The sequence below is a fragment of the Lutra lutra genome, chromosome X (genome assembly GCF_902655055.1).
Source record: "Lutra lutra chromosome X, mLutLut1.2, whole genome shotgun sequence".
In the NCBI taxonomy this organism is placed as follows: domain Eukaryota; kingdom Metazoa; phylum Chordata; class Mammalia; order Carnivora; family Mustelidae; genus Lutra; species Lutra lutra.
Window position 1 is genome coordinate 5839092 of NC_062296.1, and position 21823 is coordinate 5860914.

The 21823-nt window shown below is 43.5% G+C and overlaps 1 protein-coding gene across 7 annotated transcripts in view; it reads right to left on the reverse strand.

Annotated features, from left to right (window-relative positions):
• Positions 1-21823, reverse strand: part of AFF2 (ALF transcription elongation factor 2) — a 710743-nt gene that overhangs the window by 388230 nt on the left and 300690 nt on the right. The window lies entirely within an intron of this gene.

The following is a 21823-nucleotide window of genomic DNA, read 5'->3' on the forward strand; positions in this document are numbered from 1 at the left end:
CCTCATTCAGGTCTCTGCTTAGACAGGACCTTCCGCTTCTGTAGCTGTACCACATCATCCTGTTTTAATTTTTCAGATCACTCACTGCAATTGAAAATGACACCCTCTCTGTCTGTGTCGATTTCTGCATGTCAGCTCCCCGGGACTAGAAGGGAATCACTGCAGAAACGGGCACCCTGTAGCCTCCCAAGGCCCTCGGCGCCGCACACGGGTGCACAGCCCTTAGCTCCATGCCAGAGGTGGGGACAGGAGGGAAAGGACAGAGGAGGACAGGAGGACCAAGAGGGGATGGCTGGGAGGGAAGAAGAGAGACAAGTAGGTGTGTGTGTCTGTGTGTAGCCTCAGTTGCCATAGGGCTTAGGGCAGGGTAAGGAGCACAGCCAGGGAGATGGTTTCCTCGACGCCTTACAGGACGGGACAGGGCTCTGCAGGTGAGGAGCTTTGGGACCTTTCTGAGATTGCTTGCAGGAGACAGGGTGCCAGGAGGCAACGGCAAAGGTGACACTTTCCTGAGCATCTTGGCAAGGCTCTGAGCAGCAGAGTCTCTGTTTTGCCATGGTTTTGTATTCTAGTGCTGTAAGACTGTGTCCCCACTCGGCCACAGCTTCTTAACATGAAATCAAAATACAACTCTCAGGATAGCCCAGGCTGTGTCTACATGATGCCAGAGCAGCCTGCCAAGTGATTAGATGTGATTATTTGCCATTGGGTAGACAGAGCCACGCTAAAGAAGTAACAATGGTGAGGGCTGGCCAACTCCTCTCACTCCTTAGCATTTTCCCATAAGGAGGCTCAATAATTTCCCAGTGTCCTACAGCTAGGATTAGAACTCATGGACCCTGTGTCTTTATCATGAGCTCCACGTGCAAGGAGCCATTTCAATACTGACTTCAGCATCTCTGATTTGAAGTGATCGTGAATATTGTCTAGCTTGCCTCACTCTGTTTTTTCTTTCCTCTTTTTCTCTTTTAATAGGATGCCCTGGGTGAACCATTTCAGTTAACTTGAGAAAGTTATCTCCGTGGCACTTCGGGTACCCAATAAGAGGCTCCCAAGCAACCCAGGGATAGAGTTAGGAATCACTGGAAATGGAAACCCTCTGCTAAAGTCCTAAGAGACTCAAAAGTTATTTCCACTTATTCATTTGATGCATTCATGCCCTCATTTGCTGTTTCTAACAACCAGCGAATACATTTTTGAGTACCTACTGAATGTCTGGCTGGCTTCGTGGTCTTTATTCTTGAGGAAGCCATAGTTTTCTGAAAGAGGCAGAAACCCCAAACAAATAATTCGACCCTAACACAGCAAATGCCATCAGGAGATCTGTAGAAGGAAAATAGTATCTGAAAGAAGACAGAGAAGCCAGTGGAAGGGGGTGGGGCATAGTGAAATCAGGGAAAACTCTAGAGAGATGGAACTAGAATTGGGCTTTCAGGAGAGCAGGAGGGGTCCAAAAAATTTAGTCATCAAGATAAATGGAATTGTAAGACACATTTTTTTTAATTAAAACAAATGCAGTTTTTTTTTTAAGATTTTTTATTTATTTATTTGACAGAGAGAGATCACAAGTAGACGGAGAGGCAGGCAGAGAGAGAGGGAAGCAGGCTTCTCGCCGAGCAGAGAGCCCGATGTGGGACTCGATCCCAGGACCCTGAGATCATGACCTGAGCCGAAGGCAGCGGCTTAACCCACTGAGCCACCCAGGCGCCCCACAAATGCAGTTTTTTTTTTCTTTCCTATTGCCCCAGGCTCCAACATCACTCAGAACAGCACTGTTACTGATCCTGTCTGTGTTTAACAATTAGAACTTCCATTCAGCATGGATTTTTTTACCTTAATTTTTATTTATTTATTTTTTTTTTACAAATACTACATTCAGTATCATTTGCCTCAATTACCAAGTCTTTGGTGCCACCTGGGATGCCAGGCTCAAATGAGGGCCTCACCCACCTCTCCCCCAACACGGCCTTCCCTGAGCCAAGCTATCCATGTGATGGTGGACTGGAAAAATCAGTTCAGTTTTCCACCCCCTCCACTAGTAAAGACCAACTCAAATTGCCAAACTACCTACCCCACATAACGTACAAGATGACAGGGCTGGACCTGTCTCCAGGGAGTGCCAACCTTGGGTGGGCCCTCATACTTTCCATAAGAACAGAAGCACACAGCATTTAAGAGGCAGCTCCCAGGCCTAGGGGCCTACCTGGGGCCTGAGACTCCTGCCATCTGCCAATGGGCTTCCTCTAAGTGAGGTCTGTACTTCAGAACAAGGCCATACCCAGTCATCAGAAAGTTGAATGGCCTCCATTGCTGTTTTCCTCCCTTTGACTAAATCCACACTTTTGGCACTGGTATACAAGTTCCCCTCAGCTGAGGGAAGCTAAAGAGCCAGTGCCAGGGGGCTGAGGGTGGGGGCGGGGGAGGATGGAGACACTTCCAAGAATTCCAAACTATAACATTTACTTTACAGTGTTATTACCGAGTGGTGGTTTTCCATTTCTTCTCTTATATGTTTGGAGACAGACATGAGAACATATGTGCTCTCTATTATTTCTTCTAAATATTCCTCCAGTTTCAAAGGGGAAGATGGGTATTGGGAACCCAGCTTGGTAACAGAGCAGCTATATATAGGTCTGTAAATGAGAGAGCTGTGTGTGGAACAGCACCCAAGCCTCTGGTTTCTGGCTTCAAATATGCAGCATGGTAAGCAGGGAAGAGTGCCTCTCACTCTCAGAGCTCAGAACCTCATTGATTTCAGTCCGGATTTATGGCATCATTTGTTCCTGAAAAGAGCTACTCGCCTGCACGCCTCCACTACGAAAAGGCAAGATAGAACCCAGCAGGACAAACTAGAAAGGGAAAAGAAAAATCAAACCAGGTCAGGAGTTTAAAAAATTCACCGCTTTTGCCCTGATTCTTTTGTTCATTTAATAGAACTTGCTCTGTAAAACTTGCCTATACCGTCCCTATTTTGGCCCTCATCCTCAAGAGGATGGCTACAATGGCAGGAAGTAGTACACCCCAGTTCTGTCCATGGCGCACACACTCATCACAGGTAATCACATGGGGGTAAATATCAGATTGGTCTTTTACAAGCTGATGTAATTGACAGCCTTTGAAAAGATAGGTATTAAAGTTCTTGGAAAAAAAAATCACAGGCGGGGAGCTGGCTGGCTCAGTGTGACTCTTGGTCTTGGGGTTGGGGTTGTGGGTTCGAGCACCATGTTGTGTGTAGAGATTACTTTAAAAAAAAATCAAATCTGAAAAAAAAAATCACAGGTGAAGGAGTTAAAAGCACAGAAAACACACTGCCTGACTCATGGTAAGTAAGATGCTAGCGATTATGACAAATATTTAACACATATAACAGGCCAGAATGATTTTTAGTGCCATTGAAGTTAATCACTGAGTATTTTTAAGAAACCTCCTTTTATTGATATGGTATAGGACCATAAAATAATGAAACTCTTCATAGAACAAACTAGCAGATATTTGACATTCAAATGAATACCGGCACTTTCGAAACAGTGCCAAGAGGAGACTATACACCGTTTTCAAGGAGACAGGCATTGCTCAACAGAGTCTGGAATTCCTCAGAGGGAATTACCTTCAGCTGTAGTTATGAACCATGCATGAAAATGAAGCTCATTATTTTAGAGACACAGCTCATTTTTTTAGTAAAATGTGTATTCGACCTTATCAACCTCCTTATTTACCAAATCTGCCTCCAAATCACTTTTGGTTGTTTTAGAAAAGAATCACAGATGCTATCAAGAGATGAGAATCTGCGGCCCATAATGATACTCCCAACAAACAAAACTGCCAACCATTACCTTGTTCAGCAACCTTTGAATGGAGCCAAAGCCAGGTTGGATAGGTAAGTTCTGGATGTAGTGATTAAGTATCAGCCACTCTGTACTTTCTAGGCAATGTTATAAAGCCTATGAAAGGGAGGCATGAGCCATTTATTAGCAAGTCAATTTCCTGTCTACACATTTTGATCATTTTCACTTTTTTGAAAATTAATCTCTGGCTATTCTGAGATTCTACACAGAAACAGCAATCTTAAAATAATTCCTCTGAAATCCTATCTTTTTAAAGTTACCTTAAAGTAGACAGGCCACTCAATTGTGATCTATCCCTATATCGGATGCAAATATTTTCCTGAGGAAAAAATAGACAGCCAGAAGATAAACCTCTTCCACAAAGGGTTAATAACAAAAACACTGTTACGACCTTAAGTGTGGTGGTGCCCAGAACCAGCACTGTAATTAATCTAAATGTACTGTAATTACACTAAATGTTACTTCTGTAGAATAGTTCCAAATCATGTGGCTTTTTTCTGCTTAGATAACATGCAGTTTATTTCCAATCATGGATGTAGGCATGATTTGCTAAAGGAACATTAGGTCTGGAAGCAATATCTTAATCAAATCAGAACTTCTTCTGTAAAACAAATCTTTGACTTTTGAAGAATTAGCAGCATCTAATGCTTTAGGGTAGAGATGTGAAACTGAGCTGAAATCTACATGGCTTGATCTCTCCCTCCACTCTCTGGCTTCCAGTCATTTACCAGTACATTGGTGTGGCCTCCTACCTACATACCTGCATACACTTTCTCTGGTCTTAAACCACTACTGCTACTTCTAAATTACACCCAGAAAGCTCCACACTGAAAATCAGTTACAAGAAAGTTCATCTCATGCATTTTATTTATTTCTTCAGAACAGAAGCTGATTTCTTTTGGGAAGGAACTCATTTAAACAAAACTTAATCCATAAATTAGGGGGTTATTGTTATGTGCCTGATTCGATGCAGCAAAACCAAACAGATATTCCAGATCTCTTATGGTGATTCTAGTTTTGTATGGGAGGACTGGATGGGCTGGGACACCTCCAGTCATTGACTGGTATCATCTTTCTAACAGTTCAGTAGCTGTTTGTCCACACTCCTCTCACCAGTACTGTAAGCTCACATAGGAACCATACAAAAAGCAATGCCAATCGTGCTGCCGGACACGTCTTCACAAATACAGGTCTGGTGCCCAAATCAGGAAGCAGAACATATTAAAGATTGAAAAGGTCAAGATAGAAACTGCTTTGTGAGGGCAGAACTCATACTCACTCTAGCATAATGCTAATGGGTACTTCTAAGTGCAGATTGGAGGAGGCAGAACTCCTTTTTGTCACATAGAGCGATGATCAGGCACTCAGGGCCCAAATGATGACAAGACAGAACCAACAGAGACCAGAATCCCCTTGCTGCCCTTTTTCACTCCCATTTGTGGCCACAGTGGAATGAGACATCTTCACAGAAACACTCATTCATGTGCTCTGTCTTCCATGGATGTGAGTTCAGTTCCCCAAAGTACAATGTGGCATGCTAGGGGCTGGGAGCATGGAATACACAAACCCTGGGAGCCAGATGATCACAGAATGTGAAACAAGATCCCTGAGGTCACGGAGCTGAAACTCATTCTTTTGCAGGTTGGGTAACAGGCTCAGAGGAGTTAAATGACTTGTCCAAAGTCACAAAGCAAATGAATGACAGAGACAGGGTTACAATGCAGATGTCCTAGTTTGTATGCCCAGGCTCCTTTGGATCACAGCCTGGATGTGCATGGGTATCAGACCACTCATTTGCCCCTTTGGCTTCTTAACCTGCATCTATGGAGGAAACATTAGATGCCAGGTCTGGTGCCTGGGACTATGCCTTCAGTGCAGTCAACAGAAACCTAATCCGGGTAGCACTACTAAAGGACTTAGCAGAAGAATGGGGAGAAGAATTGTGATGCAGCACGGTCCCCCATCCCAGTGTGAAATCTGCATGGCAGATGCAAATTTTATATATATATATACATAAAATTTGCATTTGCCATGTCGTATATGACATGGCAAATGCAAATTATACCAAGTGGCTCCTGTTATCCCTACAATGGCTCAGTCTCTCCTGGTTTTACTAGATGAATAATCCCAAACATTGGTAAAAACTGAAGAATATTCTCAAAATATTTTCAACAGGAGGGAGACTGTGAGGTGGGCCCCACTCTAGCCCCCCAATTTTATCTCCCTCCACTAAGCCCTCCCTTCTTCAAGTCTGTCTCTTCTCTTGATAAAACAGCTACTGTAAATTACACCCCTCAGATAGACATCAAGGTTTGGGATGATACACGCCATGCTACAGTATTCCCAGAAACTAGCCCAGCACCCAGCATGCAATAGGGGTCTTAAAGCACTTGCTGAACGAATCAATGAGTGAATGACCCAATCACTGCAACAGGTTCTTAAAAATCTTTTTCTGTTTGATTTTTTGACAGCTCTGGTCCAGAGGTCTCATTATCACTACTTTATAGATGATGGAAAAGAGGCCCAGAGATGTAAAGCAATTGGCCCAAGGTGACACAGCCTGTAAATGGTGGAGCAGGCCATCTGTCTATTAATTCATGCTCTATTCATTCTCCATGCCTGTTCCTTCTGCTTTGCCTCATCAATTTCTAACCATGCTTTAAAGGTTAGGCCTCATCTTCCAGAAGTCTCATCTAACCCAAGGGCTGTGTCTATTATTTGTCTATGATGGTGTGGGGAAGTTTCTCCTTCCACTGGGTTGTAAGCTGCTCCAGAGGCAGGGCAATGTCCCTGGCTTTCCCTCACCAACAACTCTACGGATTCCCTGCACATGGTAAGCATTCAGTTATGTAACCTAAGAGGAGGGAAGCTAGGGAGCAGAAATGGGAAGAGAAAAGGAGAGATTGAGGGCACAGCCTGAGGCTCAAGTATCATTTCAGGTCTTCAGATTATGTCACAGAACGATGTCTGCCTTCTGTCCACAGGGATCCAGAATCCAGTGTCTCTGGGATGTGAGAAAAATGTCCCTTCAGAGACATAGTAAATCTTATGTTAGGTGTGATTCCCCACAATGTTCTTCAAAAAGCTAGCATCTAAATTGAGTTGTGTCATATATACCAAGTTTCAAAGGCTTGTTTACAAAAAAGTGTTAACATTTCTTGGTATCATTTCTATATTAATTTTGGGTTGAAATCGTGAGGGTTTAAATACAGTAGGTTAAACCACAGTATTGAAATTAGTACCGCCTGTTTCTTTTTACTTTTTCGAACATGGTTCTAGAAAATTGTAAGTTATGTACAGGCCTGGCATCAATTGCTAATGAAGAGAACTCACCCGTATTTTATTTTGTGTGGTGGTTGGTTACCTGGGGGTGTGCAACTGTCAAAACTCATTGAACTGAACACCCAAGATCTGTGCTTTTTACTGTCTGTTCGTTATAGTTCCATTAGAGAAACGACACATACACAAGACAGAAGGCAGCAGAAGAGTCTCCTCTTTTTTAACCCTCAAAGGATATGTTCTGATGAAAAAGGGAGAACCATCCCGAGCACTTTTGGAATCCCACTAGATGTCAGATCTTTGGTGTAACTCCCTCTCTCACCATCCGGACCAAGCTATCAGGGAGAAACCACTCATTTCTTGTTTGTTTTTTTCTCCCACAGAGCAGCAAATACTCAGAAGAGAGCTGGGCCCTGACTGGCTTAGGAATTGTCACTACAGATGCAGTAAGGGAGGGATGTCCCTGATTTCCATATCTTGAGGAAAACAGACTTTGAACCAAACATGTTAGAGAAATATCGAAGACCATTAAAGCCTTCCATTCTCCCAGATTTGACTTTTTCATTTACACAGAAGTGTGTGTACTGTGAAGCTGAGAATCACTTTGTAATATTAAACTTGGTCCTTATACTCAAAAACAAAACAGCCAAGTGAGCAGACCAAGGAGCGTGGCAGGCCGTTCAGGAACACCGCCCAGAACACATTGGGAACCAAAAGCAATCAGACGTTCTGCTTGCTGGAAAAGGAAACTCCGGCAAATGCACCCACATGTCTAACACCACGTGTCTGACTCCATGAGGACGGGGGACAGAGCAGGAGCCTCCCTGGGTGGAGACAGGCCCGAGGCTACAAGGATATAGATAGGTGCTCTTCACACCACAGTTCACCCCTAACCTTCCCGCTAACTCGCTGTGAGTTAGAGGACCCACCTCTGTGTAGGGGTCCCCAAGAACAAGCTCAGGCACAATGAATGACCAGAATGACTCATAGAACTCACTTACAATAAGAGTATGTATAAAAAGTAACACAGGGTCATTGTAAAAAAACTGGACACTTTTAAGAAGCACAGAGAAGAAAAATTAATTATCATCTAGGATATGGATATACCAAACTTAGGCAATTCTCTCTCTGTTGAAAATTTGAACTGTTCCCCTTTTTAGTCTCACTTTAAGATTTATAAATAAACCCACGGAAATCCGTCTCCTCCATCTGCGAGGAGACTGGGGCATTTAAAAAATTATCTTCAGGAGCACCTGGGTGGCTCAGTTGTTAAGCATCTGCCTTCCGCTCAGGTCTTGATTCCAGGGTCCTGGGATCAAGCCCCGTATCAAGCCCCACATCGGGCTCCCTGCTCAGCAGGAAGCCTGCTTCTCCCTCTCCCACTCCCCCTGCTTGTGCTCCCTCTCTTGCTGTGTCTCTCTCTATCAAATAAATAAAATCTTTAAAAAAATTATCTTCAACAAATGTATACCACAAAGGTCCTGATTCCTGATTTAACTTCATTTCACAAAATTCACACACAATGTCCCAAGTTAACATCCTATTTGTTCTCAGTTTTTACCATTTTGCAGACCCTGACACACTTCTCTTGACTAAATCTGAATTCTATCAGCTCTCATTCTGACAAAAATTCAGTTTCGGAGATAAGAAGCAATCCATTGGGGGTAAACAATAGCAAAATCAATATTTTCCAGCTAAAGGACAATTTTAGAGCCACAGAATTATATGAGAGAGGAGAAATCTTTCTCCAGTTCTTGGAGGAAGCTATTTGAAAATGCTTAATTAACTATTAAGCGTATCATTTTCAACAACCAGGAGGGAAACACAGTAGTCTCCTTTCCTGATGCAGTCTAATCACAACTGTGAGTTCTAGAAATAGCAGCTGGGAGAGGGAAGAGCGAAGAGTGCTCAAACCAGATTTTAACAAAGTCATCACAAATCCAGCAAAACCTCTATTATCTTATGGTTTTCTTTATCCACTAATGAAGTCTGTGATTGCCATCATCCAGGTTTAGATACAAAATGTTCACTAATCCTCTGTAAACCTCACTTTGGCATATCCAGGCCTGGGACCCACAACAGAGAGGGGATTATGATGCACTCGGGGCTCAGAGAGTCACAGAGACTCTTCCAGGCCTGGGAAGATGAAACTCTGAGGAAAGGTAGATGAAGCTGCAATTATCCAGCTGGAGAAAGACTGGACTGAGGGAAGAATTCATAACTTCCTTCAAATATAGAGGGGATGGTGAATAGACAAGGGAACTCACAGTCTGCAAACTGAATAAGAAAAAATGGATTTTATCTGCAACAGGAGAAAATCACCTTAGCTCAGCTGGAAAATTTCCTAGCAGCTTGTCTGTCCATTCTCCAAGTAGGCATCCACTCCACAAATATGTGTTCAGAACTTCCTTGCTAGCCAATAAAGTGTGTTCCCAATAAATGCTCATTCATTAATTTGATGAGTATCTGTCAATCTTCTGGCTGAGGAAACTATTTCTCAGGACACCTTCAGAACGCAACTACATTTCCATTTGCTTAGAATGGTTAATCCCTATCACTGAGGACAAACCCAATGATTTCTAAAAGTTCCCTGCAGCTCTTTGATCCTTACTTTTTAATTAAGGCAAACAAAAAAATCATAAAAACCAAAACCTTTATGCCAATGTAGAATTATTTTCATGGTCGATCATATTTGAAGTCTTTTAAAAATGACAAAAGATCTATTTAGGGGCGCCCAGGTGGCTCAGTCAGGTCAGTGTCTAGACTGGGTTTCAGCTCAGGTCATGATCTCAGGGTCGGGAGATTAAGCCCCTCATCCACCTCCAGGCTGGGTGTGGAGCCTGCTTAACATTATCTCTCTCCCTCTGCCCTGCCCCCTGCAAAAGGATAAAAGATCTATCTATCCAATGTAAAGGCACACATATGTGAAAAGATGACATTTTTATCCTCTTGATTCCAAGAGCTAATAGGTCAAGATCTATTCTGTTAAAGGTATTCCCCACCTTATGGAGAGGTCTACACTGTGAGACTAGAACGTTATGTTTTCAAGTAAACAGGAAATGGCTGCTCTCTGTAGCCACCTCTTCAGACGTGGATGGACATTTCAGTGGCAGCCAGCTCTGAAATGCAAATAGCAAGAACTCCATGTGTGCCAAAACCCTGAGAAATAGTGGCTAGAAAGGAAACATTTGGCCAATAGCCCAGCACAGAGTATCCAAGGGTAAAACCCACCTGGCACAGGACAGAACGAACTGATCTCATCCCTCCCACAGCACAGCATCCAAAAGCATGACACAGGCAGAGCACTAAGCTGGCCAAAAGTATTTGCTGCAGTGGGGAGATGGCTGAGTCACAGTGGCCACACAGTGCGGCCCTGTCCTGTTTATGCACGAGGCCTCTGCCAAGTCATGAGTAAGTGTCCAGTGATGAAATCCTGGCAGGACAAGCAGGGGAGAGTGACAAATGCCAGAGGAAGAGGAGCTGTGACCTTGATCTCATACACACCCAGAGAGACAGGGAGCCCAAAAGAGAAGGGGGCACCTCCAGCTCAATCTAGGTCTTCAAGGAAGGGCTTTTTCCTTCTTTGATTTTGATTAAACCTGGATGCTTGGGAAATCAACACTTCTTTCTTGAGAGCGTCTTATTATAGAGAGGCCTTGGGACCAGATAAAACTCATGGAAACTGCTTTTGCTCTGCCACAGAGAAATGCTAAGGACAAAATCAGAGAGGCCCAGAGGATCCCCACCATAGTCACCGGCCCATACCAGGCAGGTGGCTGGTGGGCAAAGGACACTGGAAAGGATGGTCCCAGGGTTTCAGGGTTTCACCAGACTTTTTCTCTGCCCTTTTTCTCCTGTATCTGTCCTTTCTCATCTCCTCATGTACAAAGCCAGTCGCAAAGCCACTCTTTACCCCTCACCGTGGAAAGGGAGCAATCCTTCCTCTGAATTCCCACCAGGCTCTCTCTTTGCTCTTAACTCTGTCTACCTGTCACGGTGTTTGTGGGCATGTATAATCTCCCCAACAATACTGCAAATGACGTGAGGGCAAAGTCAGTGTCTTGATCACATGTTTATTTCTCATGGCTCTTTGCACTTACTAGCCCCTCGATAAATACAAACTACTACCGAGACCCAGTCAGGGCTAAATTTTTGCACGTGACTACAGCAAACACGAAACAGTGTCACACCATTCAACACTGTTTTCCATCAAGACTCTTAAATATACCTGGCCTGCCAAGAAGGAAAAGTTGAGGCACAAGACTTCAGGATTTGTTGTATTATTGATAATAGGATTAGAACGAAGGTGAGGTACCCATCCAAAGGATCTTCTCCCTTGGAGACAGAGAGGAATGTAATTTATGTGTAACATCCTACTGAAACATTCAAACAGTAATAAAGTGCTCAGGGAGACAACAATGTGGAAACACAGCATGATACAATGATACATACTGGGTCTCAAATTTAGTTCTACAAGAGGAGCAAGGCAGAACATGTGCAGCAGCCATTGACAAGCTGGAGATGCCATCGTGGAACACTGGCTTTACTAAGAAATAGTGAAAGGAATGATTGCTACCAATTTTTTTATCATAATAGTAATATGTGTGCACGCACATAGCTATCTTTTGTGCTTCCTTTATATGAAGGGCCAGGGCACGAGATCACTTTGTGCTTAGTGTACCAGATAAAAAGGTCATGGACCTGGGCCATCTAGGGAACAGGTGTCAACTCTGTCCCCAAAGCCACTGCTATACAGGGATGGTATGCTGGCTCTCCTAAGCAGTTCTGTTTCTCTTTAAATAAAAACTAGCTATAGAGCCACTGCAAAATGGAAAATGTGGAGGGGAGAAAAAGCATTAGCAAGATTTATAAGCTATGTTCAAATCAGAGGCTGCTGCATCCAACACCGTTTGGGACTATTAATGGTACTTGATAATATCGATGTCACTTTTTTATGTACAGCAATATAATTAGGAATGCCATTACTATTATCTCGCCTGTGTCACTAACTACATCTCTATAAACATAATTTACTAGATGGGAAAGGTGAAAAATATATTAAAGGAATGTATCCCATGGCATTGTGCCATGGGATACACGGTATAAAAGATTACTTTCTATTAACAAACATTAATAGTAAACCACAAGTGAAAATTTTTGTGATGTTACCATACTAATCACATGGTATGTCCCTGACTCTGAAGGTGAGGAGTCCCACCATTGTTGTTTGCATCTTAGCTCTAAAATCAGGGCACAGTATAGAGAAAACCTGTTGGTAATTCTGGTCAACAGGGTATGGGTGGAGGCCAAGCCAAATAATTAGCCCTAGAAAGTAAGACAATATTTCCAACCCCAAGCAAGAGCCTAGATACCCAATGACTATGCCATCAGCTTGAACTCTTCTCACCAGGTGGTATGAAGATAAGCCACGTTCAATGACGGAGTCTAATGTGAACTTAAACCTTGGTGAGAACAGAGTCCAAAGGCTAGGTTCTTACTGGAAAATGTACATGGCTAGAGTGATTGGCTTATGGAATACTTTTCCTAGTGGTGTTATGAAAGACAGACGTCCCTATTACTATTCAAACTATGAACCACCAAGGAAACATGATTTTACTGAACTATTTGAGGGATAGGTTGTTCTAATTAAGTACACTTTGTGGTTAAGTAAAGGGTTCATTGAAAATCTCTTATTCCATCTCTTATTGCTAAAATTCCTTTGAAAATGTGCCATATCCCTTCATGTTTCTGCCCTTAATAAGTACAGTAATAAGGTACTTCTCCTTCTGGACCCTGTAGAGATTCAAGGTCATTTCTGAACACTATTCTGTCTAGTAGATGCAGACAGGTAGCAGAAAGGAATGACTGCATCCTCATTCCATCACATAACTCAGAAATGGAATCCAATCCAACCTAACAAGTAGATATGTATTGTGCTCAAAACTAGTGTGTGCCCATACTGGGAGTGGGGAGCAACTGTTTCCTTACCTCTTGAATTTAAATAAAAATGAAGGGTAGGAAATGCTGATTTAGGCTCTTGGTTGGTGTCCAATCAACTGAATGATTACTACACTTGTAGAACAGATGAGGAAAAAAATGATTTGATAAGGTACTGGAAGCTCCATACAACCTTTTTCTCAGAGTCCAACAGATAGACCTCAAATCTATGACAGGTGCCCCTGGTGCCCAATCACAGAGCACCCTATACCCCCCATTGCAGGGTCTCGTCCCTCTGCATCTGCCTCATGGCCTCTGTGCTCCCACCAGACTACATCTTACCCACAGCAACCAGCACGGTGCCTGTCACGCCTTGGACATGCTTCATCTGTTCATTCACCTGGGAGTGTCTGTCCAATGCTTAGGGTGGTCGTTCTCCAATGGGGTCCACAAAAGGCAGCACTGGCATCACATTAGAGTTTGCCATAAATACCCATTTGCAGGCCCTGCCCCAAACCCAGTGAATGAGAAACTGTGGGGGAGGGGCACTGAAGTCTGTGGTTTAACAAGCTCCCCAGGTGATTCTGATGGGGAGCAAAAAATTGAAAACCAGTGGCGTGGGGCAATTGTATAACTGATCAGCCAAATCTCTATGCTTTGGAGGGAGAAAAAGGACACTATGGACAATTACACCTGAAAAATAGGTACAAATTGGGACTGTCCCAGGCGAACAAGGATGCTGAACACTTTAAAGGTAAAATGTATCCATCTTATTTTAGATCCCAATCTCTAACGAATTGTGCTGACACCTGGGTGACTCATTAAGCATCTGCCTTTGACTCAGGTCATGAACCAAGAGTCCTGGGATCAAATCCTACACCGGGCTCCCTGCCTGCCACTGCCCTTGCTTGTGCACACTCCTGCTCTCTGTCTCACAAATAAATAAATAAAATCTTAAAAAAAAAAAGATAAGCAAAATATACAGCAAGATGAGAGTATGAACCTACATATTTTCCACAATGCTTCCCAGAATGGCACAATATAATGCAGAAGCCTGAACCTGGAGTTCAAAAAGATTCATGTTCTAACACCAGTGTGGTCCCCGAAGTCATGGCATGACCTGGGACAGGGCATCCCCCTCTCCAGCCCATCTTCCGATATGAAATGAAGGAGTTGCAGTAGCTAAAGCTGAAACAATTTGAGTAAGAAAGTAAGTAACAATGGTATGAGATTATAACCCACAGAATAAAATAAATACCCATGAGTTCCTACTAATATAAATAAATGACTGAATAAAGACATAAAGGTGGAAAAGGATAGCTCTTCTTTACAGAAGAATTCCAATTAATCAAAGTAGAAGAAAGGCGGGAAATGAAAATCCTTCTTAGAACACTACAGTAAGAATTTCTGCAGGCAACGTCCACCAATGGATTCTAAGTTTGTGGGACACCATGCTTGAGATATTTGCACAGACTCAAAGTATCTCCTCCCAAATTGACTCATGACTGTGATGACTGTCACACGGGACCACCAGTTCTGCCAATGGCTGGCCTGGCCACCCACAAGAGCTGAGCTAATGGACCCACAACTTCATTTCTTTCTCACTAAAGGCTTTTTGAGAAGGCTCCTTCTTAAAAACTCATGAGCCTGAGAGCATGGCAGTTGACAAAGCCTCAAAATAAGAATAAGCCAATAGCCTGTTCATACAGAATTGTATGAACAAATGCAGGAGAAAGGGGTGCCTGGGTGACTCAGTCACTTAAGTGTCCAACTCTTGATCTCAGCTCAGGTCTTGATCTCAGGTTTGTGAGTTGAAGACCCACACTGGGCTCCACGTTGGGCATGGAGCCTACTTTAAAAAAAATTAAATGCAGAAGAAAATATTATAATTAGTAATAAACATGTAGGCAAACCTGCCCATTACAATGTTGCCCAATCTAAAGCAGAGTTGAATCAAGAGTCAAGCATGCACCCCCATACATGTGGGTGTGCATATATATGTGTGCATGCATACACACACACACACACACACACACACGCGCGCGCGCTGTTCATCCAGGTGGAAGAAACCAAAAAAAAAAAAAAAAGCAGATAGAAACATGCTTGTTTTTTTTAAGGCATCCAATCATTTCCCACCTGGGACACTTTCAAGAAACTGTCCTGAGTGTAAGAAGTCATGTGGGTATTTCAAATGGTGAATCCCAAAATCATTTGTAAAAAGTAATTAAGGCAAGGGTTAGTTTGTATTTAAACCTGGTGAGTACCTTGTTCAGGGAAAAGGTAACCACAGAATGAACCAGGGCTGGCTGTGCAAGACCTCATGAAACACCATGCCTCGTGAAGATGGTGGCCCCAGGAGGGTCCTCTGCTCAGTGACCATCCTTGTTCAAAAAGGATCACCTCACCTCAGCCAGTGGCAATCACCAGCTTTCACTGAACTGACCTTGTGGAGGTTTTCTGTCTTTCCAGCTCCCTCCCATTGGAGATAATTACACGTTTTGGCTTAAAAGACTTCTGTCTTCATGGAATGTGGAGGGACAAAAATAAAGAAGTGACAGGGAGAGTGGCAGCCAAGGGTCTGAACATCTGCTTTAACCCTGTTACTAAAAAGTGGAAGGTAAGACATGCAGATAATGGAGCACTCGACAAAAGCAACTAAACTTAAAACACTGACAGCCCATTGTTATTTTTCCCCAAATAACAATTACTGCATGTTTATTGAGCGATGTTAAGTAATAATAATGAAAGGGTTCCTCTGGAGGTGCCTGAAGGCCTCGGCAATGCCACCTCTGCCGGCTCTCTCCTCTCGCGCTGCCCTCAGAAGGCTTTGGAACCCCACAAACCATTTTCCTGTAACCGTGGGCACACTGCCTCAGGGTATTATGGTCTCGATTTCCTAGTTTATTCCGTGTGGAAGGTAGTGCTCATGTCACAGGGTGGTCAGGCAGGCCGAGCAAGCATAGCTCTAACACACCAAGCACATTCAGTGGGACCTCAGTCAAGGTTAGGTCCCTTCCTTTTCTGCAAAAGTAAAGCAAGACATTATCTTTGCTCATTCTGTGTAAAATTCATATTTCGGTGTGGGTCAAGCTTTAGCAACACCTCACTCCAGGGCAGGGCTTCTGGGTCCTTACCGAGCATCTGCATCCCCTGTGGACCAGGGGACACTGCGGGCGGGACCCTGAGACTGGGCATTTCTAACAAGCTCCAGCGAGCGAGATTGATGTGCTGGTCCGCAGACCCCGGTCCTCGTTCGGTCATCCAGAGTAGGAAAAGTCATCAATAATGAGTCAGGAAACCATCTGCTAACTCACACAGCAATGTCCAAGGCCAAGAGGCCAGGATCAGGCCAGGGAGGCATCCAAAACAGATTTCACTCCCCTTATACCCCTAGCGACCCGGCCTGCAATGTGGAGGACCAAGCACCACTTCTGTGTACGGCCTCACTGGTAAATAAGGGGAGGATGGGCCCCAAGATTATCCCTTTCCTTTCACAAATCTGTACTGAGCTTCCGCTCAGGGCTAGGCTCCAGCCCACCTAGAAAAAACATACACAAATGTGACAAGAAATATTCTTTGTTCATGTCCCATACCACTTCCTTTGTCCTGTGACTGCCCTTCAGCCAGGGGGCACAGGCAGGCACAGATGGATGCCGACCAAAATGGGTTGCCAGAGATCTGCTCACTCCCCTTCAGGAGATCTAGGGACCCACACCCTAGTACAGTAGACTTTAATTTGTAGCCCTTACCCATTCGGGCCCTGAAGTGTATAATCACAATTGTATATGCACCACACCTGTACGGGTGGGTGGCCAAGTTCCTTAGCATAGCAAGGATCAGGCGTGGAAATTGACCTCACCATGCCTCAAAAGGATAAACTGTTCTAATGGCTGCTTGGGACACAGTGATCTCCTTAGGGCCATAAACCCAGGCCTGTGTCTTTAAGAGCCCTGTGCTTTGCCAGAAAGTAGACCTCACTCAATTTGAGTGAGCAGAACGTTGATGTTGATTTTTTTTTTTCCGTCAACTAAAACCACCCACAGGGCAAGCTTCCTGGTGCTGCAGAAGACACAGATGACTTGCCCAGACAGCATTTGACTTTCCTCCCCACAAATGCAGAAGTAGCAGAGGAACTAGCACAGTGCCATTGTTTAACAAACTCTTCAAAGCTATGACTCAAGAGGGACTGAGAGATTCTCAGCACATGCTTTGTACAGCATCCCAACACAAGATGTTCCTTTTCAAGAGATGTGTGCTGACGAGGATTTAGTCTCACTTTTCCAGCAAGGGATTTACATGGGAGAAGTACGAGTCCTGATAGGGAAAAAACAAAAAAAAAAACAAAAAAAAAAAAAAAACAAAAAAAAAAACAGAGGTTCAAGGAGAATGTGAGTATGAAACCCATTTCCTCCCACCTGATAGTCACTCCTCAGGTGATTTAGGCTGGCTAAGCTTCAGTTCAGTCATCTGTGAAATAGGGGTACATACTGCCTGTCCTGTGTACCTACTGAGCATGAAAGGGCTCCGTGAACTCTGAAGCACTCTACAATTGGAAGCTCTTTCTGTTACACATGGAACAGAACAACATCTGCTGCAATGTGTGGTTTGTTTAAAATTAACCTGATGAGGTCTAGCGATGAATATAGACACCAGTATAATGGTAATAATATGATACGCTGGACTGATTAAAATTTCAACTATGCCATCCACCCCATCTCCTTGGAAAGTTAATGAATTAATGAATCTTTAAAGGACAGTCAGGGAGGCCTTAAAAAGAAGATGCCTTTTTGAGCAAGGAGAGAAAGTGGTGGATTACAACTTAATGGCTTCAGAATAATGGTAATTTCCCTATTTTCTTCACTCGCCTTAGCTCAGCTAATGGTTTCATTAACGGCTACACTCCCCAGCGAATAATAGAGGCCCCTGTCACATCCATCATAGTCACGTCACAATAAAACCAGTTAAATACCATCCAGCTCCCTGTCTCATGCCAGTCAGCACAAGGAATCAGAAGTAGGCAACCAACTCATATGAAAGCTTGTACGTCCAATCCTTTTGACAACAGGCAAGCAACAGGCTACAGGTGGGGACACGTTAACTGTATTGTGTGTGCCACACTATGCAGAGACCAATGGCAACAACCAAAAAGCCATGAGGATGAGCCACTCTATTCCAAGTTGAACCACAATGTCTTTTTATTTCCTTTATTCTGGTTTGATCAAAGTAGCATATTTTCTCCCAATTAGCACAATCATGTCAAATCTGCAATGTCATATCATAATCTAAATGTCACTTCATAAAATCAGGCTGTTTGAATGACTGAGCTCTTTCTTTTCAAAAGCGTCTGGAGGAGCTGAACACTCCTTAATTTGTAAACCTTGTTTTCCCACCCATCTTGGCTATGGAGAGGGCAAGTCACCATGAGAAGGCAGCTCTGCTTTTGTGAAGGAGGTCAATGATTTTGACCCACCAAGGTATCAAGTGTGGCTGTGTTTCAGCTTTACACTGGGTGTAATGGGATTTTGGAAGTTTCAGAAGCATCTCATGGCATGGATTTTGCCTGGTTTACAACGTAGCAGGTTCTCCTTGTGCACTAGCTACTCCCATAAGTTAGGATCTCATGGAAGCTGCATTCGTTCATTTTGGAGCCACTAGGGCACCATGAAGTGTCCTGAAGCAATAACTGAAGTGAATGGGACCCTGGTGGCCTGAGACCCACCTGGGGGAGCAGCTACCAAAAAGGATTCATTTACTCCCGGGAAATGGTGTCTGCCCCTGAGGGAAGCAGAGTTGATATGAATTCTACCACAGGATAATCTCAGCTCTGGGGAGTATAAACTTCGCTTCTGTGACTATATTGACTTCTCCTTGTTATACTTGGGTCCTAATATCATAACGCAATTTAATGGAATTCATTCTTAGATTCTGAAAAACTGGGGGGGGGGATGGGAGTCAATCTTTAGCGGGTCAGTGACAGTCTGTTCCCGCTGATCCTGCAGATAATGATTTGTCCCTTTAATTTTAAGAATGCACAAGGTGGTGTGCATTTGCACTGTTTCCTTCTGGCAATGTAAATACGAACCAGCTGGACCTGGTAAGGTTTTAGATATTTTGTTTTAGTCCTCATCATGAAATACTGTTTATATTTAACATTTCTCTTTATTAGCAAATGTAATATATAAACCTCCTTTCCATTCTCTTGAGTAACCCCAGATTAACAAAAGTACACATATTTTCAGCAGATGCCTTTCAGTTCTTTCTAATTGGAACAAGCTGGTGTTTAGGGCTACAATAAAAGAAATGACGTCTTGATCTGGCAACTCAGATCAGGTCCTTCTCAGACCACAGTTCAGACATAATCTAACGCTGAAACTTTCCAAGTGACATGGGGGCACTGACCTTAATTAAAGGGAAGTGAATGGTACTCTCTGAAACTGTGAGGGCGGGAGCAAAAGCCACAAGCCGGAAGACAGAGAAGTCCAAACTGGAGGCTAGACAAGGTATATTTCAATTCCAAAGAATCTAGGGGGAGGGAGCACCAAGGGCTTCCAATCCATGTTGAGCCTCATCAGAATAATCCAACTAATACCCAGCTCCCCTGTACTGAACACCTCATCAATACCAAGTACTGGGATCTGCCTGAGTAATGGGTCTTATTCTCCCCATTTCACAGATGAGGAACAAGAGGCAGCAGGACCTAAGGGAAAGAACTGGCTTCCGGGCACAAATCAGTCTCTCTAGCTGTGTGATGTTGAGCAGGGCAGGAAAGAGAGTTAGACAAGAAAACAGATATGAAAGTTCCAAGATACATAATAAGACCTAATAAATTACATTGTTTTGTCTGCCCATAACTCTCATAAGACTAAATTTAAAGGTTACCCAGAGTTTAAGGAAAAGTACAACTCTGTAATCCATCACACGCTTATTGGAGGATTGCAGAAATTTCCAGTTAGTAGAGCTGGTCTGCTTATCTGTGTGGAGCCATAAACATTCTGCTTAGCAGAGAACACGTCATAGGACAGGTACTTTAGGTATCAAATGGAAGTCTTCAGAGGGATACTGAGTGGTTATGAAAAGAAACAGTGTAGCAGGAAGGAGAAGTCTAGGACTCTAATGTCAGTCACAGCTGGGTTCCAGGCTGGAGACTGCCATTAACTTAACTGTTGGGACTCAAGCAATCTGAGGCTCAGCTGTTTCATCTGTAAAATGGGGATCATCTCCACTCAGTAAGTTCTTGTTGGGACTAAATGAGAGAAGGCACACAGAGCACTTAGCCCAACATGCTGCACATGGCAAGAATTCATAAATGGTAGTTATTTGGGAATCCAAGCCTTATTTTCTTTGTAAGTGCTGTTCTTAGGAGGATCAAATTCTTCTGGTGAGTTCATCAATAGGTTTTGCTCAAAGAGTCAGGTAGACTCGACAGGTGCCCCTCTCCATCTACTGAGCTGCAATCTGCATTTCAACACATGCAAGTGCAAGAAGCACAGATCCAGTACAAAGGTATCTTTCAATTTGGCTGTTCCAAGGGTGTTCCCAGGACCAGCAGCGCAGGTGTCAGCTAGAAGCTTGTAAAAAGGCAGCTTCCGGGTCCCTTGCTGGACCCATTTATTGGAATCTCTGGGGCTGATCCTGGCAATCTGCATGTTTCTCACCATGCAGTGACTATTAGGTACAGTAAGAATTCAATACCAGCCCCCAAGACATCTGTTTGAATTAATTTCTAGAGAAACAGCTACTATATTAGAAGAGATAGATTTTCTTGGATTTACTCAAATATCAGTCAGCATTTCTGTTTAAGACATTGATAGTGTGGGGCAGGAGGAAGGGGTTGGTCTAATCACACTGGAAGCCACCTTTGTGGAGAGGAGAAATATGGCCCATGTCTGGGTCTATTTCTTAACTTGCTTCATTACAAACCACCTCCACCCCCACACGTCCTGTGTGGCACCACAAGGACACAGCTATTGGAGTTTGCCCTGCTGAAAATGCCTCATTTCCTACCATCAGATGGGAGAACTGTTTAATCTTGATGCTACTGATGGGGCCACTTCCGCTTCTATCTGAGCTGCTGCCTTTCCCTCTCTTCTGCTCTGAGAACTTCATCTCAGGACAGAGGGACACCCTCATCATCCTCACCTCCCCAAACCAGCCAAGCTCTACCTGCAGCTATGAGCTAAGCAGTGGGAAAAAGCAGCAAGGCATGCCACCAGGGCATAAACAGGGAATGGACCTCAGTGAAAGCTCCTGAAAATTAACAAAAACCTGTCTTCTCTCTGATTTTGTGTTGCCCAGCACATGGGAAGAGCTCATTCGGTGTTTGTGCCTGTTGATACGTACCTCTCACCTAATAGGTTCTACCCCAGACCTTGATCCAAGCTTGCCAAACCTCTCCTTTGACCTCTTTTGCCATTTCTGCTGAACCTGCTTACAGGATATTAAGAAGCCTTTTCAGTTCCATGCTTATTTTTAGAAAAACTTAAGCATCCCATGATTCAGAATATTCTTGGATTGAGGTGAAATTAATGCATCACTATGGTCAATCTGAAAGTTGGGAAATGAGTTCAAAACCTGGACCATGATATACTCACAGCTGCACTAATAATTGTGACAAATCAAGAGGTCTACTTTGTATTTCAACAGGATGAGGAACTTCCTCCTAATGTTTAATTCACTGTTTTTGCACTTTACAGGAAATTTGCTTACAGGTCTTACTAAAGTATTTTTTTAAATGCTATGGTCCTTAATGAAGCTGTGTGTCC